Below are 9,696 nucleotides of genomic sequence, written 5' to 3'. Positions count from 1 at the left end.
CAGAAATCACGCTAAGGCGGACGCAGCCTCGCAGCAAGGAAGATCCGTGGGAGACCAAGGCACGGGACCGAGTTCGGATCCTGCACGCAGGTTGAAGCACCGGGCGCTAACGCCGCTTAGACGCGCGCATCCTGCTCCGCCAGCCAACACGAGGCCAACCAACGGCGAGAGCAGACCACACCCGCGCTAAACGCCCGCGCTTACCGGCACCCCTACAGCACTCACCTCACCCAGGCCCGGCACGTTAGCGCTGACCCACTTCCCGACCAAGCCCGACACGCCCCGATCCTCAGAGCCAATCCTTATCCCGAAGTTCCGGATCCAATTTGCCGACTTCCCTTACCTACATTATTCTATCGACTAGAGGCTCTTCACCTTGGAGACCTGCTGCGGATATGGGTACGAAGCGGCGCGACACCTCCACGTGGCCATCTCCCAGATATTCAAGGTCCGAGGGGAAGATCGGGACACCGCCGCAACTGCGGTGCTCTTCACGTTCCAAACCCTATCTCCCTGCTAGAGGATTCCAGGGAACTCGAACGCTCATGCAGAAAAGAAAACTCTTCCCCGATCTCCCAACGGCGTCTCCGGGTCCTTTTGGGTTACCCCGATGAGCATCTCTAAAAGAGGGGCCCGACTTGTATCGGTTCCGCTGCCAGGTTCCGGAATAGGAACCGGATTCCCTTTCGCCCAACGGGGGCCAGCACAAAGTGCATCATGCTATGACAACCCCCAACAACATCGGATTTCTCCTAGGGCTTAGGATCGACTGAATCGTGTGCAACAGCTGTTCACACGAAACCCTTCTCTGCATCAGCCCTCCAGGGCCTCGCTGGAGTATTTGCTACTACCACCAAGATCTGCACCGACGGCGGCTCCAGGCAGGCTCACGCCCAGACCCTTCTGCGCCCACCGCCGCGACCCTCCTACTCGTCAGGGCTTCGCGGACGGCCGCGAGGACTGGCCATTACTGCCAGACTGACGGCCGAGTATGGGCACGACGCTTCAGCGCCATCCATTTTCAGGGCTAGTTGCTTCGGCAGGTGAGTTGTTACACACTACTTAGCGGATTGCGACTTCTATGGCCACCGTCCTGCTGTCTTAAGCAACCAACGCCTTTCATAGTTTCCCATGAGCGTCGATTCGGGCGCCTTAACTCGGCGTTTGGTTCATCCCACAGCGCCAGTTCTGCTTACCAAAAGTGGCCCACTTGGCACTCCGATCCGAGTCGTTTGCTCGCGGCTTCAGCATATCAAGCAAGCCGGAGATCTCACCCATTTAAAGTTTGAGAATAGGTTGAGGTCGTTTCGGCCCCAAGGCCTCTAATCATTCGCTTTACCGGATGAGACTCGTACGAGCACCAGCTATCCTGAGGGAAACTTCGGAGGGAACCAGCTACTAGATGGTTCGATTAGTCTTTCGCCCCTATACCCAGCTCCGACGATCGATTTGCACGTCAGAATCGCTACGGACCTCCATCAGGGTTTCCCCTGACTTCGTCCTGGCCAGGCATAGTTCACCATCTTTCAGGTACCAACGCGTACGCTCTAGGTGCGCCTCACCTCGCAATGAGGACGAGACGCCCCGGCAGTGCGGAGGCCGCCGCCCCGTGAATGGCGGGGAAGCCCCATCCTCCCTGTGACCGCGCAAGGCGAGACCTTCACTTTCATTACACCTTTAGGTTTCGTACAGCCCACTGACTCGCGCACATGTTAGACTCCTTGGTCGGTGTTTCAAGACGGGTCGTGAAATATTCCAAAGCTGACAGGAACGACTATTCCGCCTGAGAGCATCCCGATCCAACAGCGGCGCGGGTCCGTGGCAGGCCAGGTAGGTCCGTCATCCAGGAAGAACCGCGTGCGCTTGCTGGGAGCCCGAGCGCCCAAAGGGGCGAATGGACTCCTCCAGATATACCGCCGAGCAGCCAGACAGGACACCGGGGCTCTGCCCAACAGACGCGAACCGAGGCCCGCGGAAGGACAGGCTGCGCACCCGGGCCATAGGGAAAGGCAACCGGACATGACACTGCCGCGGATTGCTCCATGCGGGCGGCCGGCCCCATCTGCCGAGGGTGGGGGCCAGTGGCCAGATGGGCGTGATTCTCACCCGTTCGACTTTTCGGACTTCTCACGTTTACCCCAGAACGGTTTCACGTACTTTTGAACTCTCGTGGTCAAATTTAGTATCAGATGGAGTTTACCACCCACTTGGAGCTGCACTCTCAAGCAACCCGACTCGAAGGAGAGGTCCCGCTGTCGGTCGCACCGGCCGCTACGGGCCTGGCACCCTCTGCGGGCCGTGGCCTCATTCAAGTTGGACTTGGGCTCGGCGCGAGGCGTCGGGGTAGTGGACCATCCCGAACACCGCATGCCACGACAGTCGGCAGCCTGCGGGGTTCGGTGCTGGACTCTTCCCTGTTCACTCGCCGCTACTGGGGGAATCCTTGTTAGTTTCTTTTCCTCCGCTTAGTAATATGCTTAAATTCAGTAGGTAGTCTCGCCTCCTCTGAGGTCGTTGTACGAGGTGTCGCACGCCACACTGCCAGCCGGCTGTGCACGTTACCGAGAAAGCACCGTTTCGCGAACCGCTAGGCGACGGGCGCGCATCGAACGTTTAAGGAGACGCGGCCGACCACACATGCGACCACGACACTCCCAGGCGTCCGAAGCGGGACAAACGCCGAGCACTTCAGTATACGTAGCCGACCCTCAGCAAGACGTGGCCTGGGAACGGAATCCATAGACCGCAATGTGCGTTCGAAACGGCGATGTTCATGTGTCCTGCAGTTCACATGTCGACGCGCAATTTGCTGCGTTCTTCATCGACCCACGAGCCGAGTGATCCACCGTCCTGGGTGATCTTTATCTTTTCAGTTTTCCACCATCTCTTCCAAGACAGTTGCAGAGGCGGGACTGAGGCGTTTGACGGCCCCTGTTCCATTAGTTTGTGTCCAACGGCCTGACGGCCGATGGGCGTCGTACGGCTCCACACCGGAGCGGAGAGGCACTCGGGCGAAAGTCATTCAAAACCGGCGCCAGGCGCCAGGTGCCGCAGCCTAGCCGCTCCAGAGCTTCAGCGCCCGTACCACACAACAACAACAACATTTGCGCTAGTTTTGAGAGGCACGCGTGGTTCCGCACGCGGGACACGGCTACTGCCGTACAGGTAGCGTGTTGCGCGACACGACACGCTCATCGAAACACATGCAGTCTGGTCGGTAATGATCCTTCCGCAGGTTCACCTACGGAAACCTTGTTACGACTTTTACTTCCGCTAATTGATCAAATTTGGGCATCTTTCCGGTAGCATCGGCAACGACAGGGTCGATGCCACGTACCAGTCCGAAGACCTCACTAAATCATTCAACGGTAGTAGCGATGGGCGGTGTGTACAAAGGGCAGGGACGTAATCAACGAGAGCTTATAACTCGCGCTTACTAGGAATTCCTCATTCATGGGGAAAAATTGCAAGCCCCAATCCCTAGCACGAAGGAGGTTCAGCGGGTTACCCCGACCTTTCGGCCTAAGAAGACACGCTGATTCCTTCAGTGCAGCGCGCGTGCGGCCCAGAACATATAAGGGCATCACAGACCTGTTATTACTCAATCTCGTGCGGCTGGAAGCCGCCAGTCCCTCTAAGAAGAAAAGTAATTGCTGACAGCACGAAGGATGTCACGCGACTAGTTAGCAGGCTAGAGTCTCGTTCGTTATCGGAATTAACCAGACAAATCGCTCCACCAACTAAGAACGGCCATGCACCACCACCCACCAAATCAAGAAAGAGCTATCAATCTGTCAATCCTTCCGGTGTCCGGGCCTGGAGAGGTTTCCCGTTTTGAGTCAAATTAAGCCGCAGGCTCCACTCCTGGTGGTGCCCTTCTGTCAATTCCTTTAAGTTTCAGCTTTGCAACGTTACCCTCCAATAGATACTCGTTAAAGGATTTAAAGTGTACTCATTCCGATTACGGGGCCTCGGATGAGTCCCGTATCGTTATTTTTCGTCACTACCTCCCCGTGCCGGGAGTGGGTAATTTGCGCGCCTGCTGCCTTCCTTGGTTGTGGTAGCCGTTTCTCAGGCTCCCTCTCCGGAATCGAACCCTGATTCCCCCTTATCCGTTACAACCATGGTAGGCGCAGAACCTACCATCGACAGTTGATAAGGCAGACATTTGAAAGATGCGTCGTCGGTACGAGGACCATGTGATCAGCCCAAAATTATTCAGAGTCACCAAGGCAAACGGACCGGACGAGCCAATCCGATTGGTTTTGATCTAATAAAAGCGTCCCTTCCATCTCTGGTTGGGACTCTGTTTTTTTTTTAAAAAAAAGAAAAATCTTCATTTCCAATAAAAAGAATGTAATTATACATCTAGCCCACTGCCTTAAGTGATTAGTGGGCCAAGTTAGTTATACAAAGATAGTTAGCAGCTAATTCTAAGTCCTATTTAGTAACTAGTTAGTACGTAAGCAATTAGGAGTAAGCAATGGGCAACGTTAATGTTAGTCTACTACAATCATGTAATCTTAAGACTAGTTACTAAATCCTGCAGCGTTACAGTTGTGTCAGCTGAATTAGTATAAGTCTACTATAGAGCCTTGCTCATTGAGCTAACCCCAATGAGCGTGTCCCTGGCACTGTTCAGGCCAAGATGGTAATAATAATGTCTAAAAACTAAGTCCTACAACTAACTTATCCTAATTTCAAGTCTGGTGCGATTTCTAGTTCAGTTAGGCTGCACCCCACTCCCCAAAATCCTGTGGCGCAGCGGATTCAGACTGAGGAAGTCGGCCTTTCCGCGCCCAGGCGGTTTGGGAGTAAGGTATCGAACTTTATCTGTGTCCTGGTTTGTCTCCTACTTGTGCTAGTATAGTTCTTTCAAATAGTCCTTTAAGACTTTCTGAGATACCGCGTTAGCCAGTTTATTGATGGTATGGAAAGTGTCACGATGTCTGATTAGTCTATATGTGTCATTGTGTGGTAGTTGGTCCCGCAGTACTGAGGCCACATCATTGAAAAGGGGGAACTGGTAGACTACATGGTCAGGAGTACCCTCCGGAACACCACAGTCACACGCAGGTGTCGCCTTTTTACCAAATCGACATAGGTATGTCGAGTACGGTCCATGTCCAGTGAGGAAGTGGATAAGTCCCCGGGATGGATCGAAATGTGACATTCCCATCCTTTCCCTGACATCTGGTAGGAGCTCAAAGGTTCGACGCCCTGTTTCTTCATTTTCCCACGAATGTTGCCATAGCAGCTCCCCTTTTTGCCTAATCTCTACTTTATTTTCGGTCCTGCTGCCCAGAATTTCCTCTGTTTTTTCCAAATTCCTATTCTTAGCCCAGTACCAAGCGGCCTGCTCCCTAATTTTGATATCCAAGGGGCAAAGCCCCATTATAACTAATAGGGCTCCTCCCGGTGTAGTCCTGTATGCCCCCACTGATCTCAAAATCATGTTTCTCTGCACTCTGCTCACTGTCATGGCGGGCACCACCCTTGTGAGCCTGTGTGCCCAGACTCTGGAGCCGTAACCCACTATAGATGTGAGTATACTGTTGTGATAGGGTTTGATGAGATGTGGTGAAAGATGAAACCGCTTGTGCCCAATGGAGATGAGGTTGTTGAGTACTTGTAGGGCTCTTTGAGTTACGATTTCGATGTGTCTACCGAAAGTCCACCTTTCATTAATGATGATACCAAGGTAGCGAGTCTCACGTCGCCGGAGAACTGGTGATCCATCTATCCTAACAGTTGGGTTACAAGCTAATTGTCCCTTTAGAGGAAGGTATGTAGACTTAGCCGGTGAAATTTTCATTTTCGTCTTACGGCACCACAGTTGTAGTGTATTTATTGTTCTGTCAATCTTAGGCTCTATGTCTTCTCGGCTACGGCAGCCGACCAGTAGGAGGAGGTCATCTGTGTAGGCTATCACCTCCAGCACTTCATCACTTTGCTGTAATGTGTCTAGTAAGGGTTCCATGTGGATGTCCCAGAACAGCGGACCCAGTACGGAACCCTGGGGACATCCTTTAGTGATAGTTTTCCTTACTCTTGTGCTAGTAGATGATAGCCAGACCTCCCGATCTTCGCAATAACTATTCAGACACCCATATAGCGGCCCTGGACACTCTTTCTCCCGTAAGCAGGAGAAGAGCGAAGGCCACCACAGGTTGTCGAAGGCGCCACTTATGTCCACCATGATGCCAACAACGTACTTGTACGGGGTAGAGCCGCAGACCTCGGCCGCCAGGGCGATTGCATCAGATGCCGATCGTCCAGGCCTGAAGCCAAACTGCCTGTTGCTCATTCCGCACAGCACTCGGTGTGCAGCCAGTCTGTAAGATTTAGTTTCTGCTGGGTCTTTGTCAGCTCCTTTCTTTATAATTACCACATTTGCCCTCTTCCATATTCGGGGGAACTTTTTCTGCCTGAGGCATTCGTTATACAAATGAGATAGAGGGGCGACTATCTGGGGGGCCAGGAATTGCACCACCTCCGCCACAATGCCGTCTGGCCCAGGAGCTTTTCCTCTCTTCAGGGAGTTTATATGGGCAGCTACCTCTTCTTCAGAAGATGGGTAGACTGCCGTATCATTTTCATATGCATTGTTGTTGTTCTCCCGCAGCTGCCGTTGTTCGTCTGTCTCATCCGCAGTATCATCAGGCAGCAGGGAGTGGAGAAGGACCTCAGCAGTTTCCTGCCAAGACCCCGTCATCCCGGCCCCATGCCTGACGGTTGAGAGCTCCATCGGAGAACGGATTTTTTCCCGGACAACCCTGTAGGGAACTCCCCATGGGTCTAGTGCTAATTGGTTCAGAACAAAGTGTTCCCAACTCTTTGTTCTAACTTCCCGTAGCTGTTTTTGGAAGTTATCTTTATCTTCCCAGTAAAGCTGCAGCCATCTTTGTCTTTCGGGCCAGACGACACTGCACTGGTAGTGCCTCCTGAACCTTCTGACCGACCGGCGCATCTCCTCTAGTTCAGCAGACCATGGTGACGGAGAGGCCGCCATGGCCCTCCTCCTAGTAGGTACGGCTGCTTTGACCACTCGAGTTATTACTGTCACCAGTTCCTCGGCTCTGTTGTCAACGTCAAGGTCTCTGTGTTCGTCACCTTCTGATAATGGAGAAATGTCGCACTCCCTAGCAAGTCTCTCCCAGTCGGCTCTTTTGTAATTATATTGTACTTCCCACTCTATGGCCCAGCGGCTCTCGCCGTCTCCTATGCTGAAAGTAATGAGATTATGATCACTTGTAGTGGCATTCTCCACTACTTTCCATTCCTGGATTAGGTGTGCTGCATTTGGCGTAGCCAGGGTCACATCGATGTTTGTGCCTTGGCCACCTCCCGCCGCATAGGTCGGAGGGTTGCCTGGCTTGTTAGCCACCACAAGCTGCAAGGCCATGATGGCCTCTTCTGCCTTCTCTCCCTTAAGACCCCTGGTGCCGCTGTACCATAGGGGGGATTTGGCATTCATATCGGCAGTCACAAATACTTTCCGCCCCCGCAACGCCGTAATAGCTGTGGTGAGGTGTGCCAGGTGTCTTTCAATGTCATCACCATATTGGAAGTACATGTTGATCACAATAATAGCTCCTGATGGAGACTGCAGCTCCACAACGTTGCAGTGGCTGGTTGTAAACTGCGTTAGGACTGTAGCCCTTATAAGTTTGTTTGTAATAATTATTGCCGCTCTTGGGTCTTCTCCTCTGCAGACTACTTGCCAGGTCGCAGCTGTGAAAGCTATCTTCCCATTTAGGGAGTACGGCTCTTGCAGACAGACCACATCCAGTCTCCTCTCCTCCACTTCCTTACGTAACTCCTGCATGACAAGTCTGCTGTTATGAGTGTTAAGTTGGCCAATGGTGATTTCCGTCATGTAGTTGTCTATGGAGAGTATGTATGAATTCTGTCATTAGGCCATGGTTTCTTCCAGTCAAATGTGATGCGTCCATTTGCCAGAACTGCTTGTCGATAAATTTCGTCCAGGTCGAATTTTTCACCACGTCTGTCAAAGACTTTCTTTAGTAAGTCTCGCAGGGCTTCAAAGTCAATGGGGAGATTCACTGACTTGAGTTGAATTCTGTCCACAGCCTCCATTACCGAGAAGGTGACTCTCTGTCCATATTCATGTCCCACCCGAACCACGTGTCTCAAGGCAGTGGTCAGGGTAGTCGGCTGCTCCAGCCTCGCCAGTTGCATGGTGAGTTCGAGGTTTGGATAGACTCTAACTGGATCGACAGGTGGCAGTCTCAATACAGGATCTTTTGTTCAGCTGGTTCACTTGAACTAGTTATTTTATTTACTTGAACTGGTTGTTTTGTTGTTCTATTTATTTCTGCTGAGACTGCCACAGTCTCTGGTACAGGATGCCGTTGCCGTAGGTCTTTAGTCGTCCTTGTTTCCCTGCTTGCGGAGGAGGGGAGCATGACTGCCAGAGGCCTAGTTTGTGTACCTCTATCCATAGTGGTAGAGTCAGTTTGAGTGCCTTTGTCTACGGTTCTGGTTGTGGTGCCCGTGAGCGACCTCAAAAATAACTTGAAGGCACTCGCCCTCATGGCATCCCTCCTCCTTTTGCTTGGGGATTTTCTTTTGGGCATCCTGTTGGCTTTGGTTTGATCAGCCATAGTCTATTCTTGAAATAAGCCTTTGTTCCAGAAGTCTGTAGGTGGGGCAGCTACGTCCCGTGGTACCACAGGGTTTTTTACCCTGTCTCTTGCAGGGGATGCAAACTGCTGCAGCCCTACAGTCCTTCCTGACATGGCCATCCTCGCCACATTTCGAGCAGGCCGACCCCCTGGTACAGTACCTCAGAATGTGGTCGAGATCTCCACAATTGTGGCAACGTGGTACGACCAGAAAGTCGCGTGTGTTTATGGCATGAAAGCCGACGTATAGTTTGCCCATTGCTGTAATTTTTTTCCACATTTGAGCAGAGACCTCGGCAACGTGATGCACCACATCACGGTCCCGAGGCCCAGTTTTGAATCTCAGATTGAAATTTGCTTTGAATTCTTCTTCTGACATATCTTCGAAATTCTGAGCCTTTATACATTTTTGCAGTTCTTCGTTTGTCATAATTGTTGGTACATCATATAAGATGACCAATGGGTTCCTTTTCCTTGGTGGCTCGCATTTGATCACCGAGTTTAGTTTTGCATTGTTTAATAATTTCTCTTTGTCCTCTTCTGATGCGACTTCGACAATAACAGAGTTTCTGCTGGGTTTGACCTTATTTATTTTAATTTTATCTTTCGCTGGATTAATAGTGGTCGTAAGCAATTCCTGAATTCTTTTTACGCTAGTGTCCTGACCAGGCAGGGTCCTTAGAAAAACCGTTGTGTCTGATCTTTTAGTGACTTTTGCAATGGCATCCTTTGTTGTCTGCGGTTTTGGTGGCGCTTGTGGGACCACCGCCGCCCAGGTCTTTCCAGGTTGTTTTCTTAGTCTTTCATTTTCTTTGGTAAGTTCTTCGACACGGCCCTCAAGCTTGGCGTTAGCGATAGCCCACGCCGCAGTTCATTTTTGATTATAGTTAATGCCGCTTGACTAATTTTTCCATTTTTGATGTGTTGCTCGAGGAGCAATGTAATTCTTGTATGTCTTTGTAAGACATTTTCCTCGATTGCCTCTCCCGACTCGACCTGAGGAGCGCGTTCAGACATCACAGAAGCTCGGGATAGCGCACTCGAATCA

General features: G+C 51.7%; 1 non-coding gene across 1 annotated transcript; it reads right to left on the bottom strand.

The window, feature by feature from the left end:
• Positions 1 to 2,702: 2,702 nt before the first annotated feature.
• Positions 2,703 to 2,857, bottom strand: LOC126356797 (5.8S ribosomal RNA). The gene has a single exon (XR_007565830.1). It is a non-coding gene; the product is annotated as a 5.8S ribosomal RNA (ribosomal RNA).
• Between the last annotated feature and the right edge of the window lie 6,839 nt (positions 2,858 to 9,696).

Source organism: Schistocerca gregaria, chromosome 3, assembly GCF_023897955.1.
Source record: "Schistocerca gregaria isolate iqSchGreg1 chromosome 3, iqSchGreg1.2, whole genome shotgun sequence".
In the NCBI taxonomy this organism is placed as follows: Eukaryota; Metazoa; Arthropoda; class Insecta; order Orthoptera; family Acrididae; genus Schistocerca; species Schistocerca gregaria.
The sequence above is the reverse complement of the archived record's forward strand: the minus strand, read 5'-3'. Positions and strand labels throughout refer to the sequence as shown.